Here is a 20,055-nt window from a genome sequence, read left to right on the forward strand (position 1 = left end):
ATATTATTTAATAGGAATAAATGTAATAATTGGATTATTATTATTACCATTATTAAAGTTATTCTATTAATTTATATTTGTAAAGTGAAAATAACAAAACATTAAAAAAATTTAAAATAATTGTAGAGGGAACAGTATATAGATGGCCTGACCTCAAATCTTAAAAATCCTAGAATATACTATACACTCAGTGGCCACATTATTAGATACACTGTTCTAGTACTGCATAGGATCCCGCTATGGCCCTAGAGGAGCCTAAATGCTTTGTGACATGGATTCAACAAGGTACTGGAAACATTCCTTAGACGTTCTTTTCCATGGTGAGATGACAGCCTACCACAGTTTTGTTTGCTGCACAGTCATGCCACAAATATCCTGTTATGCCACGTCTCAAAGGGGCTCTATTGGAATGCAATCTGGGGGGAGATTTACTAAAGCTTCTAAAACAGACAAGTGGTGATGTTGACCATAGCAACCAATTAGATTCTAGCTATCATTTCTCTACTGCATTCTAGGAAATGATGCACAGAATCTGATTGCTTGCGATGGGCAATATCACTACTTGTCTGTTTTAGAAGCTTTTGTAAATATACGCCCTGGTGTCTGTGGTGGCTGTTGCAGGGCACTTAACTCATTGTCATGAACCAGCTGGAGATGACAAGTACTTTGTGACTAAGGCATTATCCTGCCGGAAGTAGCCATTAAAAGATGGGTAGACTATGGTAATGATGGGAAACACATTGGAGTGAGGCAGTGGGAGGACATACCGGAGCAGACAGCAGAAAACTCTACTCAACCTATATCAGGGAGTATAGTCTGAGAAAGTACCAGACTCCCTGAAGCTGCTAAACAGATCCACTCCAGGAACAGGAGAGGTCTCGGGACCAGTACTAAGAAGTAACCTGAAAATCTAAGTGGGATAACCTAAATTTACTGTAGTTGCATTGGAGACCTTTGTCTATATTTCTAAAGTAATTGATATTGATAATAGTAGAGCTATCTAACAACAGTCAATCTTTTATAAATCAAAGGGGTTTGAAAGGCTTATTTTTAGCCCCTCATGAGTATTAACTCTATATAGCTTCGAACCTGCGTGCATAAGATTGAACATCTGTTCTGTGGCCACAGTGTAGGAAATCCTTTGGAAGGAAAACTTTATATTACTTAATTTAGTGCTTTAAATTTTATTGTTTATATGTGTTTATTGTTGAAGGGGTGGTTTATACCCTATGCTGCAAATTTATTGCTGTAGTTAATTGGCTTATAAATATATTTGATAAATCTTAAACACTAGACGGTGCCTCAACTTCTGTTATCAGGAAACTAATAATCTTACTATCTATTTTGTCTCACGTTAGTGAATGTCTTTCTGTCATGTCATCCTCAATATCCTCAGCTCATTTGTGCCTGTTATTCTACTAACCTCAAATTGTTCATGACTACTTTGTCATTGCCCCAAGCTGGATTGTTTTTTGACTACCAGCCCTGACGCTTACTAGTTTACCATTTTTCTTCTTAGCTGCCTGCAGAGTCGTAACTAGACTTTTTGGTGCCATGTGCCAGAAAGAGCATTGGCGTCCCCCTCATTTTTCAAAGGGACACGATGCACCCAAAAAAGAGGAATTGCCTCATGGGGAAGGGCCAGGGAAGAGATAGGGGAGGTCAGGAGACGCTGGGGATGAAATAAGAGGAAGCTATAAGTGAGAATGATAATAAACAGAAATTTGACAGACCCAAACAGCACCACCTGACCTGTGGTGCCCTGTGCGATGGCACCGGCCGCACTACCCTAGCTACGGCCCTGGCTGCCTGACTTCATATATTCTTGTTTAGCCTTGTTAATCATCTGTCTCTGAATGTTGCTATCTTTGACTATCCATTGTGCTCTTATTTTGGATTGTTGTTACACACCCCTATATTAGTATAGTCCATTCTACTGTATGCAAAAAAATGTTGTATTGCTAACTTGTTTCATACATTTATATCTTTGTTAACTGCACCAGCCTCTTGTAAACTTGACTATGCACAGTAAGTCCTGAAGCAATAAACTACCAGTGAGCACTTGGCACTGTATGGGAAAGGGGCTGCTATTAGTGAAAACAGCCTGATATCCCCCTCACTTCCCTCAATATCAGTGAGACTATGGTATGTTCATATAATGGAATATATCTCATGTATTATTACTAACTTGGCGCCTAATTCATTTACATTTGATCCCGCTAGCTAAAAAACTATGACGATCCCATTTTGTATTATCATGTAGGTAATAGTCTTACTTATACCATACACCAGAGCTGTAACTAGACTTTTTGGTGCCCTGTTCCAGAGAGAGCGTTGGCGCCCCCCCCATTTTTTAAATAGGGACATAAGTTAGAGCACCTTAAAAAGGGCCATGGCCTCATGGGGAAGGGCCAGGGAAGAGATAGGGGAGGCCATGAGATGCTGGGAATAAAAGAAGAGGAAACTACAAGAGAGAATGATAATAAACAGGAAGATTGACAGGCCCAAACAGAGCCCTCTGCTCTACGGTGCCATGTGCCATGGCACTGGTCGCACTACCCTAGTTACGGCTCTGCCATACACTATGCACTTCTCCCACAATTACCATTCTGCCTTCTTTCCATGAGACAGAAACTTGTAGTGGATAGAAATTGAGACTTGAAAAAATATGATGTGTGGCTATTAAATAGCGTGACTGATGCTATAATTTATGTTTAATTATAGTAAGTAAATTTTAACTCCATTACCCTACTTTGTACTCCCCTTCTGCATCAACACACCGCTGCATTCTTATTTTTCATTGGTCAAAGCTGTGCTGTAGCTCATCATCTGTCAGCTGTCTCAGCAGCTTCATCGTTTTCTTCTTTCTTTACCTCAGTGACTGATGCAAAACGGGTTCCCTTGAGTAAAGATTTGACTTTAGGGAAAAGAAAGAAGTCATACGGTGCAAGGTCTGGTGAGTATGGAGGGTGTTCTAGCACTGCTATCTGTTTCTTGGGCAAAAATCTGCCTCACAGAGAGAGCTTTATGGTCTGGTGCATTGTCCTGATGGAGGATTAAAACAATTTTCCACAACTACCGGGCGGAAGTGACCCCTATGTTACACGCACAGACCGCTTGTAGCAGATGATATCCGGCAGTGGAACCTTATAGAAAAACGGAAGTGACGCTTGTGAACTGGCATTGTCCGCAAACCGGAAGTGACACTCCGCCGCTGGGTGGACGTGACATATACTGAAGAACCCGGGCGGAAGTGACGTCACTGGAAACCGGCGGAAGTGAGGGGGAGGACCCACAGTCAGTGGGTACTTAAGGAGGAACAGAGGGACGTTCTCACCATCCTGATGAAGCCCAAGGTGCGGGCGAAATGCGTAGATCAAGTGAGGTGGGGGACATCTGGAGACGTGGTTCACACATTCTCCACCCTTACAAGTTTGCCGGCAAACGACCTCTACCTCTACAGACACCCCTGACATACAAGGCATTGGGCTGTTTAGCCCCTGATTAAGGTACCGCTTTTATTGACTTTCTTTTACAATAAGACATTGGAGCAATACACCCCGGAGGGTGTTACACACTATCTGAGAGACCAAGAACTTAGCGCTATAAGTGCACTTCCTCATTACTGACCCACTGAGGGCTGCAACTCATAATTTTTGCTTTATGTGGTTTGTCTTTATATGTTGTCTACTAGTAGTAGCTGTTTTATATATTTACTTATAATTTTTGAATGCCCTTTTATCTAATTGTGTAATAATTTCATATTTATAGTAATGTTGATTCATCATTCGGATGCTGAGTCGTCAGTCAATTTTCTAAATTTTTTTCTACATTTTTATTTGTGTTTGATGTGCAAGGCCTTTCTGGGACTTTCATCATCTTCGACATCCTCACGACCATCATAAAATCTTTTGTGCCACTCAAACACACGTGCACGTGACATATAATCTGCCCCGTAAGCCTCGGTTAGCATACGTAAAGATACGGTGGGCATTTTGTTCAATTTAACATGTTGCTCTTCTTTTGAAGTAAGCATTTTTACGATGCATGTGAAAAACACAACTTCTTCGAGGTGACAGCAAACTACCTGTGTGAGAGGGGTGAAATGTGCAAAACCATTTTGGGATAGTCCAAGGTCAATGTTCCCCCACTCCCTTATAATTTATGCAGTATGGCTTATTTTTAACAAGTACAGTATCGTTATTAAATAGCTACACCTTGTATGTGTCTATTTTGTATTGACAGTATTGTATACACTGCACATATAGTACTTTAGACATTTATTATCTTGCTCCCATTACCCTTCACCTATTTCTTCTTTTCCTTTTGTTGGCTCATAATCTTCTATGATTTACTGAAAACTCCAAAACCAGTAAATAAAAAAACTGTCTACAGCCAATTGGTGGAGGCTCTAATCCCAGGTTGAGATCTGGTTGGTGTATATGCACAATTAAATGTCCTTGCCACAAATGCCTAGTGATGGTCCCCTGGGCTCCCTGGCTGGCCCCTCCTAACTCCTCTAGGACACATAATACATAAAAAAATATATCCTGCTTAACATTTAAACTGTTAGTGTAAGTTTAATTAATCTTTTAAATAATATATTTGACATACAGTATGTCACATATTGCTGACCCCTGTATATTCTCATTCGCTAATAACAAATCATTGTTCATTACCAGTGGGAGATCATAACAGGGACATTTGGGGTAGGAGCTTAGGGCCTAAGCCTAAAGCAATAAGGGGCCTCAGGGCTCTACATTCAACTAGTGGGGCAAGTAAGAATTTATTAAGCGTTAACGGAAACTTGGTGTAAGATGTTTTGTATTCCAATTAACTTATAAACATGTTTTTGCTGTTTCATAGTATTCTATATGTTTGAAGTGTGTTGCTTTGGTTGACACATTTGAAGCAAAGAGTTTAGATAACAATTTACCAATAATTAGATACTTGAATGTATGGCTTCTAATCTATATAATAAGTGCAAAAGTGTGTCTGTCTGTCCGTCATTCTCTTTGTCCTTTACGCATGACCAGTTTTGGACCTAGCTCCACCAAATTTGGCACGGTGGTGTAGTTTTAGCAGGATTAGGCTTTTGCCTAGGTTTCAACTTCATCAGGGCCACACACTGTCACACAATCACTTAAATGGGGACACTCTTAAATTACACAGATTCCAGGGCTGGCTCCAGTGGAAATTGGCAGTCTGCCAAAAACCTGTGAGAAAGCTACAAAAGTATCCTTTAAACCTCAGTCTGAGCAAACCTTATGACTCGTGCAAGTTCATATAAAATCCAGAGCAACTGTGTTTGCATGCCAGGGCATAACTAGAACTTTGTAGGCCACATACCAAGATCTAAAAAGAGCCCCTCCAGAGGTAAAAAAAACCACATACATTTGCCCCCACACAGACCCCATTCAGGTTATGCCACACAGACCCACTCAGGTTATGCCACACAGTAGTAGCCCTTATACACATTGGACCTCATTCAGAGTCTCTCGCTAGATGCGATCGCTCGCCCCCAGTGTATGCAAATTTCTCAAAGTGACGTCACGGGAAGCGATCGCTCGCCAAGGCATAAGCATGCCCACCATGTCTTAGCGAGCGGCCAGCATACACCCAATCGCACAGGCAGAGCCTCCTACCAGCACACGTCATCTCAAGGAAGTGTATTAAAACATTGGTATATCAAGAACAATCGGGAGCGATCGCAGTACTTGTGGTTGCCTTACCCTACCGCAAGCACTGCGAGGACTTCAGTGTAAAAAACAGGCATGTGACGTGTACTATGACGCTGCGTGTTAATTATGCACGCCTCTAAAACGGCATTGAAACACTCAGGCACGCCTGCATTCGCACCTCCACTCCCCCGTTATTAGTGTCCTGCCCCTGTTACCACCCACAAATGGCCTCCCCTGTCACTCATTTCACTGGGCTGTCTTTGCTGGGTGAGCGAGCGGGCTGCGATCGCACAGAGTAGTTTGCACACGTGCAGAACGAAGCGTGTGCATGCACGTATGCAAACCATCGGGCCGCTTGTGATCACACAGCGCTAGTGAGAGACTCTGAATCAGTGGCGTAAGTTCATCCCAGACGCCCGGAGGCAAGTTATAATTTGGTGCCCCCCCCCATCACAGCCGCTGACACTGTAATGTAGTAATTCACATGCAGACAGGCTATAGACAGACGAAGGCAGCAGCTGACACTGTAATGTAACAATTCGCTTGCAGACAGGCTATAGATAGAAGAAGGCAGCAGCTGATGGTCTGACATGGAGCTCTCCACTAGTGTATGGTGGCTTCTCAGGTGCCGGGAAGGGGTGCCATGTATTGGGCGGCCATGACGGTACACTCCGGGTACATAGTTACAGCCCTAAGTGAATATGTTGTCTATAATGGAGGAGGTGCCCCTTCAGAGCTGGAGCCCGGCGGCAGGCGCCTCCATTGTCTCCCATAGTTCTGCCCCTGCTCTGAATGAGGTTCATTATGCCATGCAGTAGTAGTGCCCCTTTACATTATGCTACACAGTAATGCCCCTTACACTACACAGTAATGCCCCTTACACATTATACCACACAGTAATGCCCTTTACAGATTATGCCACATAGTAGTAGTGCCCCATATAACACATTATTCTGCACAATAGTAGTGTCCCTTACACATTATGCTCATCTCCCCATGTTCCCCCAGCAGCCCTCTCCACCCGTGTGTCATCAGCAGTCAGCAGGTGTGAATTTGGGGCCAGGCTGCCAGCAAATTACAGCTGGCACACTGGCAGGCAGTGGCAGACATGGACAGGCAGTGCTAGCACAATTTGGATCTGGTGCTGGTCGCGAGCCAATCGGAGCTCGTGGCCTGGCATCCAATCAGGAGCCGCCACTGCTGATGGGCTGCCGGTGGCGTTGTCTCTCTATGACTGGCTGCCAGTGTGCCAGCTGTAATCAGCTGGTGGGCTGGCACCAAATCAACATCGCTGACACCCAGGCCCCCCTCGACGGCCCTGACTGGACGGCCCACCTTGTGTGCATGACTGCGTGCAGAGGGAGCAGCGGGCCACAGAGGTAGCTTAGGCATCATAGCAGCCGCACCCCTTGTACCCCACGGTAGTTACGCCACTGTTTGCATGGGATCCTTTTCAGGATCAATGGAATGGGGTTATAGGCGAGGACAATGTAAACAAATAAAGGCTGCAGTTGTACTTCAGGGTCCAGTCTTCAACCCGGGCAACACCAGGTAGTCCAGCTAGTTTCTAATATTGATAAAACTTACTATTAAGTATTAATATATTTATTGTGGAATCTTTATTATTTATAATATGCTTATAGAATTAATGATAAAATGTCAAGCTATACAGGCCACTTAGATTTAAGAAGTAATCCAAATCAATATTCGACTTACATATTTATGTCTAATACTGAATTTTTAGATGTGTTTACATTTGTTTAAGCTAAATAATTGCAGTCATTTTAATGTGGACTATACTGCAATGTCTTGTTTTCAAACTTAATGATTGCTACATTTTTGGGAAGTGAGAATAAATGAGTGCTCCAAAATACAATTGCATTTGTCACTCTGTATGGTTTTTATTAGTCACCTGTTTTCCATCCATAAAGCATTAATTCTTGTTATAAAATGTTATTTGCTCTTAATTTCTAAATTCTCTTGGGCTCCATACTTTTCAAAGAAACAATTATGTGTGACATGAACACAATTTAAATGTAATCTTCAACTGTTTTGTGGGAGAAACAAAGCTGTGATCCTTCTAACAAAAAAAAAACAGTTGGCAACACCGCGCAAGTTATATTAGATGGTTAAACCAAAGGTGTCAGATTTTACTTTAGAAGTAATGGATGTATGGAAACTGGTATGTGGTGAAACAAATGATCTGTACATATGAAATTAACAAATAAAAAAGATGCACAATTTTTAATAAGGTAAACCTAGCACAACCATAGACAAACAAAATATACAGTATTTGTACTATATGACTTTAATATGTTCCAAATATGAGGGATAGAAACATATAAACACAGAATTTAATGGCACAAAACAAGCTACATGTGAATCTAGTCTATTTATTTTTATTTTTGGAAGGATGTTTTTGTTTTTTTCTGCTTTGTTTTTTGTTTTTTTTGGGGGGGTCATTCTTTGGGGGTTTGTATTAGTATTGATATGTGTTTCCATGTACTGGAAAGAGGAATAGGCTCTGGGTCCTAAAAAGGGTAACCACCACTTAAGCAATGCAGCTGTCACTGGCACAGTCATGGCGTAAGTGACACTAAGACCTTCCTTTCACTCCAGGTTTGCCAAGGTTTCTTCTGAAGAATTCTATTATGGGACACAGGGGCCGATTCAGACCCAGAAGCTAAGAAGCGTTCGCTAGTAGCTGCTGATGCATCGCAGTGCGTGTGCGCGAACCACTGCGAAAGATCGGGAAGCGTTCGCTCGCCGAGCCTAGACAGCCCACCAGGGTGAGTCACAGGAGAAGCCGTGATGCATGTGAACACAGGCATGCCTGACCGAAATAACGCTGTTTCAGAGGCGTGCATAATTAACTGGCATCATAGTACACGTCACCTGGTTGTATTCACACTGAAGTGATCGCAGTGCTTGAGGTAGGGTATAGTCTACCTCAAGCACTGTGTTCGCTTCCGATGGTACCCGATGTACCGATGGTTGCATACATTTCCTGGAGATGACGTGCGCAAGTGGGCGTCTTAAGACAGGCTGGTGGGCATCTGCATACACATAGAAATCGCATGGCCAGACATAGTGGGCGTGCTTATGCCTTGCCGTGCGTTTTTGCCTGCCATGCCGAATTTGCATACGCTGGGAACGAGCATTCGCATCTAGCAACCGGGTCTGAATCGAGCCCACAGTGCATGGATATTTTGTACAGGGTCCCACATATTTTCTTCTGCTCCATAACCTTTCCATTTAACTAAAAATAATAAATGTTTCTGCCCGATTCGAGAATAGAGTTTGTTTAGCAGTGAAGTTGTCTTGTCTTTGAATCTTAACTGGAGGAACTCCAGTTGAGTGGTGGCAGAGGCCAATTTCCCCTGAGAAATATGGAAGGTAGGATGGATTTATCTCATGCAGTAAGATAGCTTTAACTTGACTAGAGACAAAATGGTCAGGACTAGAAAAGGACCAATTAACTTATTTGTAAATTTAGGAGATAGCTGTGATAGTTTTTAAAACTTTTCTAGACAGTCAAACTTTGGGCCTGATCCAGACCCGCTCGCGAGCGCTGAGCGCTCGCAAGCGGGTCGATGTTGGGCCAGTGCGCATGCCCGGCTCCGTCATGCGCATGCGCGAGACCCGGATAGCGACGGGCAAGCCGTTGCTATGGGTCTCGCTACAAAGGGGGCGTGCTGTCGATGGTGACAGCATGCCCCATTTGGTGGGCGTGCCAGGGCGTGGCTGCCCAGACGGAGGCATTCCCATGGGAACACCTACCATCTGGGGCCGGCCCCACTGACATCACAAGTGATGTCAGTGGGAGTGCTTTTGGCTCTGATAGAGCCAAAAGCATTCCAGGGCTTGCGGCAGACGAGACCCTACCACAAGGGTCTCGTCGCAAGCCTGATGGTTGCGATGGTCTTGACCATCGCGACCATCTTTTTGGCCGCTCGCTATAGCTGTGGGTGGTCACCCACAGCTACGCGAGTGGCCAGGAGGCCGCTCTAAAATCAGGAAGGCCGACCCTGATTCAGAGCGAGCGCTCTGTCAGAGCATCCGGCTCTGAATCAGGGCCTCTGTCTCCTAAGGGTATGAATGGAGCTGATCACCATTTCTTATTTGCTTGCCTATATATTACTAATTTTTGCCATATGTAGGTCATCACTCACCTGCTTTCTTGATGGCATTCCTCAACTGCCAGCACATCACTAAGAGCATCAGAAAATGGTAATGATTGTAGGTGAAAACCTTTATTAATGTAGAATGGATTGTGCAGAGTAGGAGAACATTTAGTATTATTATAAGCAAACTCTTCTAATGCCAGGTCTTCAGCCCAGCTGTTTAGCAGGTTATTACTATAAATGTGCAAATACTGTACAAGACACTGACAGTACCCAGAGGTCAGTTTGGCCTCTATCTGCATGATATTACAAAATGATTTTCAGGAAGTGAACTGAGACTCTTGATCAGAAGTAACAATATTTGGAGAACTATGAAGTCTGTAAATATGCTTAATTAGTAATCCAGCAGTTTGTGGTGCTTACGGTAACTTGACTCAAGGTACAAAACGTGCCATTTTGGAAACATAGTCCACAAAGACTTGGATAGTGATATCTACATTATGTCCCTTAGAAGTTGGCAAGTCAGGAATGAAATCAAGGGAAATATATTTCCATGGTCCAGAAGGTACAAGCAAAGGCTGAAGCAACCGCTGGGAAGTGAATGTTGAACTTTATTTCTTACACAGGTTGAACTATAATGTAGTCTTGCACAGATTGTGATATTCAAGGACAACATTGTGATATTCAAGGACAACAAATGCCCTGCGGTAGGAGAATCATGAAATTACTGAAGGACTGAGGAGAGGGTACTAGAATGCAATTTACCGAAAAGTAACCAGGTTGAGACATTTGAGCTAATTACTGTACAAATTTCTCCCTTTCAGTTATCTTCATCTCTCAATGACATAGTTTAAATATAATAGGTACTGCTACAGATTTTTCTGCATAAATGATGGGTAACATCTGCTGGCCATGATCCTATACTTTTTCAAATTGTCCTGATAAAGCATGTGCTTTTTGATTTTTGGCACCTGGCCGGTACGTGACTGGGAAATTAAATAGTGTAAGAAACATGGCTCAACAAGCTTGCCTGGAATTTAGTCATTTGGCTGATTTAATATATGATAAATTACTATGGTAATTTTCCTTAAAAGCCAGAATGCTAGCAAGTAGTTCCCAATCACTAATGGCAAAGTTCTGTTCATCAGATGTCTAGTTCCTAGAAAAGTAGGCATAGGTAGCTTAAGGTTTTTCTGCTATTGTGGTACATTAACCTCCAGAATAAATGGACTCTGTGGATCAGGATATATTAGCATTAGGGAGGTCTCAAAAGCTTTTTAAGTTGATCAAAACATATCTAGCACTTCAGTGGACCAGACGAAAGGTGCTCCTTTTTAGTGTGGGCAGTTAAAGGTTGGATATTCTTAGATAACCCTTTGATGAAGCATCTATAATAATTATAGAAGCCCATAAAACATTGGATTGCTCTAACATCAGAGGGTTCAGGACAATCTTGGAATGCTTTTGTCATATGTGTATCTATCTTGATACCTGCAGCTGAAACTGAGTGGCCCAAGAATTAAATTTTGTCAGCTTCAAAGATATACCTCTCCAATTTACTGTAGAGACCATGTTTTCAAAGTCACTCCAGAACTCTTTTAACATGGATCCAATGTTATTGTAATTTGTCAGATTAATCAGTGTATCATCCAAGTAGATGACAACAAACAAGAATATCTCAGAAAACATTATTCACAAAATGTTGGATAGCACAGGTGAATTGACCAATACAAAGTTCCTATCGATATTTTGGGCCCTGCTCTGAGTCCGGCTCTAGCTGATTTCAGCGTATTGCGCATGCGTTAAAGGAAGAAATCAGCAACTGTGCATACGCTGAGTCAGGCACATTCATACAGAAGGAGATCGCTATTGCGTAAGGATTGATCCATCTATTGACAGACCACACTTTCTGTGAAATGGGCATTTCTGGGCAGTGACCATGCGATCGCAATGAGCTGTTCGATCTTGTGGGAGTGTCATGGGAGTGTACAGTAAGCTGAATGATGTGCTCAATCCGAGCATGAGGATGGAGATTCGATGTCTGCTTCAGGCATATCTGTTGTACCCAGCATGAGGATGATGCTTGCGGACAACAAAACAGTGGGCAGGGTAGGCTTCTTTCTACTGAAGCATGGCTCTTCGGCATATATGGGTGGATTCTCACATTAGCATAAGAAGGTGAGTAGCAGCAGCGGCTCCTACCCTCTTACCCAGTTACATGAGGGGGGCTGCCATGGCTGGTCTGACCAGCTGGGTCCTGGGGCCTTCGCGATGGATCTGGCAGGCGCTAGGACCTGTGCATGCGCACAAGCGGTGGTGTCACCCGGCATGCACATAACACTGACTTCTAGGGACTACATCGACTGCAGCCCATAGAAACCGTGTAGGGCTGCCCAAAAGGCAAAGCCGCTCTCTGCTTATCGCAGCCTGGACTGGCAGTCCCAGGAGAATAAATACCTCCCCCTGGGGATGCATGATCCTGTGTGTGACTGGCAAGTAGCCCTTCCAATGAGAGTCCACTGCCAATCACAGTGTATTATATGTCATGTTAATATGATAGATACAGTAGGTATCTTTATAGTTAAAAGGAAATAAATTGGATTGATAAAACATACATGGGGTTGAAGGAACAATTCTCTGGACTAGAAGCAACTCCCATCCTTGTCAATTCTGTAAAACGATGATACAATGGTCTTTGGGTGGAAACATTTCAGGAACCCTTCAACACTGTGGTAGCATAAACAACAAAAGGTTTCCATGTTTATGTATCTTCTCCTGTTACAGCACAAAATTAATTAAAATGCTCATCAAAAAGGGCTTTATTGTGACCTCCTTCATTTGACCCTTTTCTTAGTTGAGCATCTTCTGTACATTAGCAAAATACTCTGCATAGACTGACTGACAGACAGAGATCTGGTAACCATAATATTTTCATTATTATAGAGCCACAAAGTCTGTACATTTGCTAATTTTTTTTCTCAAACCATGAGTTCCAGCTAAAATGTACTCACTCAAGGGCCTATTCATCAACACTAAAATAACATTTTTAAGGACATTTTCCTTAATTACCATTATTTTAGTATTCATGAAGACACTTAACACAGGAGATATCACTGATATCTCCTGGTTATGTCCGCCTGCGTTAATTTCCACACTCCCCATACATTAGTTACTATCCGCCACTGTGAGGTGGCGTATAGTAGGTGACACTGGAGTTACTATCCGCCACTGTGGCGGATAGTAACTGGAGTTACTATCCGCCACTGTGAGGTGGCGTATGGTAGGTGACACTTACCTGTGTCAGCGTGGGCAGGTCCTCCTCCTCTTCCTCCGGTGCTCCTTGGTCTCTCCTGTGGCTCCGGTGGCTGTTCTGACACTGTGTTCTCTAGGCAGAACACAGTAAAGTTTAGAAAAAAAAAAATAATAATTTCTCTAAACTTCACTGTATGGCGGCTGCAGCGGGCAGGAAAGTCGGTGATGCAGGGGAGGTGAGCGGAGGGGGAGGGGGAGTTGTAGGAGGCACACAGAATTACCGCAGCTGTAGGCAGTGCTGCACATGTGCTGCTTTTATGGATGTAACAGCGCATGCACAGCACTGATTACAGCTGCGGTAAGGTAGGACTAGGTAGGAAAACTATTTCCTGAATAGCTGTTATCGCAAAAATGACACCTTTTCAGAATAGACAGTTATGGGGAGGAGGAATGATGAATTCCTCCAGTAATTAGGTAGAACTCCGGGCCTGATTCCGAGCTGAACGCTCTGACCAGAGCGCTCGCTCTGAATCAGGGCCCTCCTACCTTTTTTTGGAGCGTCCTCATGGACGCTCGCATAGCTGTGGGTTACCACCCACAGCTATAGCGAGCGTCCATGATGATGGTCGCGACGGTCTTGACCATCGCGACAATCGGGCTTGCGACGGAGACCCTGCGGTAGGGTCTCGCTGCCGCAAGCCCTGGAGTGATTTTGGCTCTATCAGAGCCAAAATCACTCCCACTGACATCACTAGTGATGTCAGTGGGGCCGGCTTGAGACGGTAGGCATTCCCATGGGAACGCCTCCGTCTGGCAGGCATGCCCCCGGCACGCCCACCAAAGGGGGCGTGCTGTCAATCAACATTGACAGCACGCCCCCTTTGGTGCGAGACCCGGAGCGATGGAGAGCCCGTCGCTCTCCGGGTCTCGCCCATGCGCACGACGGAGCTCCCTCCGTCATGCGCATGCACAGTGGGGGACATCGACCCGCTTGCGAGCGTACTGCCGCTCACGAGCGGGTCTGAATGACCCCCTCCATGCGAGTTCTAAACCTAATTACCTCCAGAGAAATTTAGTTATGATGAATAGGCCCCTCAGGGAGGAGATAGTGTTGTGATGACAGTTAAATGAGATTTACTGTACAGGTAGCCAATGAAGGATCAGTGATCTATAACAGGGAAACACCGTTCTAGTATTCCATTACATATGCTGCCTGTTGGGACAGTGCTATGCAATAATAAACTGGTCAATCTATGTCACTATAACTTTTAATACTAAAGATCTAATCACATCACAACTGCGACTTTTTACATAGCTACTATGCGAAAATACGCAAATGTTGCATCTGCTGGGAGATGTATTGAGAACCCACCTGCGGCTTTGCAAATCCAAGGCATCTGTGTAAAATGTCACAGCATCGGCCGATCATTAGGCTTCTGACTAAACCTATGGCTTCACTGACGCCACCACCAGTATAACTACATACAACGATGCAGTGGCTGGATCCAGCACTCCTATAAAACAGTTGCGGCACACCTGCATTTTCCTAACCAGACCTCCATTACTATCCGTTACCACTCACAAATCACTGTGAGTCTAAGTCCTCTGCATCTAAATCCCTCTGCATCTAAATCGTTTCTGCAAGCGACATCGCAGAGGCACTAAGTCGCAGAGGCGACTTAAATGTAAGCGTTGTAATAAAAATATCAGCCAACTGCTTAAATTTCAGCATAGCCTACATCTCTGAATCAGGCCCTGTGTCTGCTAATTTGTGAGATTCAAATCAACCTTTCCCGCTGCCACAAAAGATGCAGGAACTGCAATTGTATTGTGACTGCTATTTCTGTGTGTGTACTTGATCATCATGTAACACAAAATACATCGCAGACTCTACAGAATTGATGTTCTGTGATATCAATCTGTTTTGTGTTATATACGTCACACCATAACAAAACTGTTACTGAGCACATAAGTAAAGTCAATGAAAATAAAGTGTTTTGTGTTACAATGTCTTGTTTTCTGCTGCGAGGTTTATATTTGGCCACTGCATTGTTTTTCCATCACAGAAAACATTTTGTAGCAAAAAAATGTGTTATTAATATTATTATTAGTAGCAGTAGTAGTAGTAATATCATCATCAGTAATATTAGTAGTAGTATCATTATCAGTATTATTAATATTATTACTATTAATAATAGTAGTAGTAGTAGTAGTATCATCTTCATTATTATTATTATTATTATTATTATTATTATTAGTAGTAGTAGTAGTATTAATATCATCATCAGTAATATTAGTATTATTATTATTAGTAGTAGTAGTAGTAGTAGTAGTAGTATCATCATCAGTATTAATAATACTATTACTATTAGTACTAGAAGTACAGGTAGTAGTAGTATCATCATCTTCAGTATTATTATTATTATTATTATTATTAGTAGTAGTAGTAGTAGTAGTATCATCATCAATATTATTATTAGTAGTAGTATTAGAAGTAGTATCATCAGTATTATTGATATTATTACTATTAGTAGTAGTAATATCATCTTCAGTATTATTAGTAGTAGTAGTAGCATCATCAATAATATTATTAGTAGTAGTAGTTGTATTATTATTATTATTAGTAGTAGTAGTAGTAGTAGTAGTAGTTGTATTATTATTAGTAGTAGTAGTTGTAGTAGTATCATCAGTATTATTAATATTATTATTATTAGTAGTAGTAGTAATAGTAGTATCATCATCTTCAGCATTATTAGTAGTAGTAGTAGTAGTTTTAGTAGTATCATCATCAGTATTAGTAGTAGAAGTAATAGTAGTATCATCATCATCAATATTATTATTAGTGGTAGCAGTAGCATCATCAGTAATATTATTAGTAGTAGTAGTGGCATCATCAGTATTATTAGTAGTAGTAGTAGTATCATCATCAGTACTATTAATAGTAGTAGTATCAACATCATCAGTATTATTAGTAGTAGTAGTAGTAGTATCTTCATTAGTATTATTATTAGTAGTAGTAGTAGTAGTAGTAGTCACATCATCAGCAGTATTATTAGTAGTAGTATCACCATCATCAGTAATATTAGTAGTAGTAGTAGTGGCATCATCAGTAGTAGTAGTAGTAGTAGTAGTAGTATCATCATCAGTACTATTAATAGTAGTATCATCATCAGTACTATTAATAGTAGTAGTATCACCATCATCAGTAATATTATTAGTAGTAGTAGTGGCATCATCAGTATTATTATTATTATTAGTAGTAGTAGTAGTAGTAGTAGTAGTAGTATCATCATCAGTACTATTAATAGTAGTAGTATCATCATCAGTACTATTAATAGTAGTAGTATCACCATCATCAGTATTATTATTATTAGTAGTAGTAGTAGTATCTTCATTAGTATTATTATTATTAGTAGTAGTAGTAGTCACATCATCAGCAGTATTATTAGTAGTAGTATCATCATCAGTAATAGTAGTATCATTATCAGTATTATTATTAGTAGTAGTAGTATCATCATCATCATCAGTATTATTATTATTAGTAGTAGTATCATCATCATCATCAGTATTATTATTAGTAGTAGTAGTATCATCATCAGTATTAGTAGCATCATCATCATCAGTATTAGTAGTATCATCATCATCAGTATTATTATTATTATTTGTATAATTATTATTACTATTATAATTAACAATAATAACAACATAATATTAATAATAGTATAATAATATTTTCCAACAATTTACCACTGTAATGCTAAAATTTGCACACTTTTAGCGAGGTATGTATAGGGGACAGAGTATTATATTGTTGTACTGTCTTGTCTGTAGTACTGTATGTTATTTGACTTGCAGCTGCATATCACAAACATTATAGTTTAATTTCAGCCATGTAGTAGTTTTTCTAGTCGTTTTGTTTTTTTAAAGAAAGGTTGCCAGCTTTGTTCCATTGTAAAATTGTACATTGGCTCAAACAAAACTTGGCTCGTTCTGAAAAGTTTCCAATTACAATATTGTCTGCCAAATTTAACATTCATTGGTAATTCTGTTTTGAACTGAAAATTTCATTTTCCATTGAGACCACCTGCCTGGTGTTAATTAGATATGGTTTTTGTCTTCATTGAGCATATTTTCATTTTTTTCTTAACATTAAACAAACTAGTTGATTTTACTTAGTCCTCCTGTCTCATTCAATTGTCTTTGTCAAGGGACTTGCTATAAATAGAGACTTTATTAGGTGACTTGACAGATATTGTGAAAGGAACAAAGGATGACAATATTTATTTAAAACAGGCATTACATGGGTGACGTAAGTGTCTGACTTACAAATGTCTGAGATTTTTTTTTGGACAATGCTTTTCTGTAATAATTAGTAAGTCTAGAACTGTGCTTTGACCTCTTAATTGGTCTCTTATTATATGTTAAGAATTCAATGCAGCGGAGATGTGTCTGAACCCGAATAATAGGTATTTAGAAGATTTATATTTTTCCAAAATCTTCTAGAATAACCACACAAGAAAATACAAGCTATACACAGCTGATGATTATTAGCACTTATTGTTTAACATCACTTTACATACTCAAAAACATTTCTCCATATATATATTGGCATGTACTTTATTCTTTGATTGCTTTTTGTTACTTAAACCACAGTGTATAATTGTTCTTTATCCACTAGTTATTCTACTGCATCCCTCTTTGATCTATGGGTCAGCGTAAAATTACCAATTAACGCTAAATTTGGGAGGCAATTTTGTAACTGGAAACCTCTCAAAACTAGCCAAATTTAACTTGAGCCAACAGATTTTACAATGGGACTTAGCTACACTATGACCTAAAACTTGGATAAAAATGCAATTTAGAGTTAATCACATACACCTTTTGTCCAGCCTATCGGGCAATACTAATTCATTACTAGCTTTGTTTTAATTGTATTTTGTCTATTCTTAAAATCCCATGATCATTATATTTTTATATTATTTAATTAAATTGCACACAACCATAATGCAATAAAAAAAATAAGTATATTGCCAAAAATTATGATTTCATAATTCAGGAACTGGCCAAAAAGAGTAGAATGTTTTAATTGTTGGATTTATATTCTTACCAACTATCCAGCATCTGATTATTGTTAACATTTCTTTATCTTCTTTATCTTGGGCCCACAACAAAGTTACATGAATCGCAATGGCCTTCCCCCACTTCCATGTCATTGCACACATAAAAGCAACTCATTTGTCCTCTCAGGTGGTTTTCAGGTACATGCATAGTTTAGTTCTTATGGCCTCCAAATGAATCACCTCCAGTGAAGTTAGCTGAGCCATTTTCTTCCAATTGTGTTATAAAATTAGTAAACAATTAATCATTCTCTTCAATTGATTATTCAATTATGTGTGGAATTTAGTCACACTGTGATTATAAGCCATTTATAATGCTGGGTACACACCTATGTAATCGTTAGGCCATTCTTGCAATCCCTAACCCATTCTTGCAATATCGCAAGAGTGTGTACACACCTTCAATCATGTTTCGTCGGCTGACCGTTCTTGCGATGCTCCTCTATCAGCAGAGCTGCCTTTGTGGGCGTGCATATTAAATCTGTCAGGTGGCTTTCTACATGCTCCTGTGTGAACTAACCAACATCAGTAAATGAAATAAAGCTATGTTGTTTTAAAGAATAACCTTTTATTGTTTACAGGTGTTTTGGGCCTATTTAGTACAATCATTACTTCCGATATTTTGGTCAGCCGGGGATCGAAAATCGCAAGTAATTTTGTACAGGTGTGTATGCGCATATCGGCACTGTGGTCGGGACTTCCAAAGGGGGTGAGAAGTTGATTGTAACATTGCATCAAAAGTGTGATTGTACAGATGTGTACCAAGCTTAACAATCAGCAACTATTAGGATAACAACTAGATTGCTCTTTCTATTAAGGATGGATTGCTAGGAAACCACACTCCACAAAAAACTCTAAACACCTGGACTATTCCAGAGCTGGGGAGAATTAATTTAACCTTCCCATCAATCACCAAATGAGCAATTGAGAGAAGCTTGCTACACATGTCTTAGTTTTCCTGCCAACTACTGGCTGGTCAACCGTCCATTGGTATCTAACCTCCCATATCTTATTACACACCTGTTATTATACTAATGAAACACCCCCATGACTGCAGGTCTTTTAAAGTAAGAGCCTAACTCCATTGATGGGTCGCTGAATCCTAAAGCCACTGTGAGTAGTTATGGTTTATGTTTTTTGATGTATAGTGTTAATTATTGTTATACAATGTCATACGTGGAACTTGGCAATTTCCTTTATTGTATTGTCAGAGTCAAAATAAAATTAGTTCGCAAAAAGGACAGTATCACGCGTTACCTATATGGATTAATTGTCCTTGGAAAATATTTGCAAGTGAGGACAACAATGTAAAATAAAGTCTACATTGGCGCAAAACAAATATAATGCAAATATTATTGTCACAATAATTTCCCAACCAAGATAGTAGAAAAAAGCGTAAGGAGCGGATGAAATAAATAAGAGTGCTAAATGATATATCTAGCTGTGGTGGAGTATGACAATCAACGTTATACAGTAGCTGTAAGTCAAACTCTCTTATGGGCCTGCAAATGGTAAAAGCTTCACATAGTGTAAACAAATGCCAACTTATAAGGGAAGGATTCTACAGGGACAGATCTGTTAACCATCACTGGGCATCTTTCATCTCACCGCTCTCCTCAGGCATATTAATGGAAGCTTTGTGTACCTGCTTGCAGACAGAAGCTGGGAATCTGTGACACAGGAAGCCACATCCTTCCCCTCCAGCCCTGATACAGATAATATATACACTACTTTCACTATTCTTCAAATGTTCTCCTTCAGGCACTTTGTACTGTTAATATACAAACTTGAATAGCAAAGAAAAGTCAACAATCATCAGAGAGTTACTTTCCTGATCATTGCAGTAATCAAAATGTTTTCTGTAACAGAGTCTTTTTTATA

This window comes from Taudactylus pleione, unplaced genomic scaffold (assembly GCF_031769625.1).
Source record: "Taudactylus pleione unplaced genomic scaffold, aTauple2 ptg000114l, whole genome shotgun sequence".
Taxonomy (NCBI): Eukaryota; Metazoa; Chordata; class Amphibia; order Anura; family Myobatrachidae; genus Taudactylus; species Taudactylus pleione.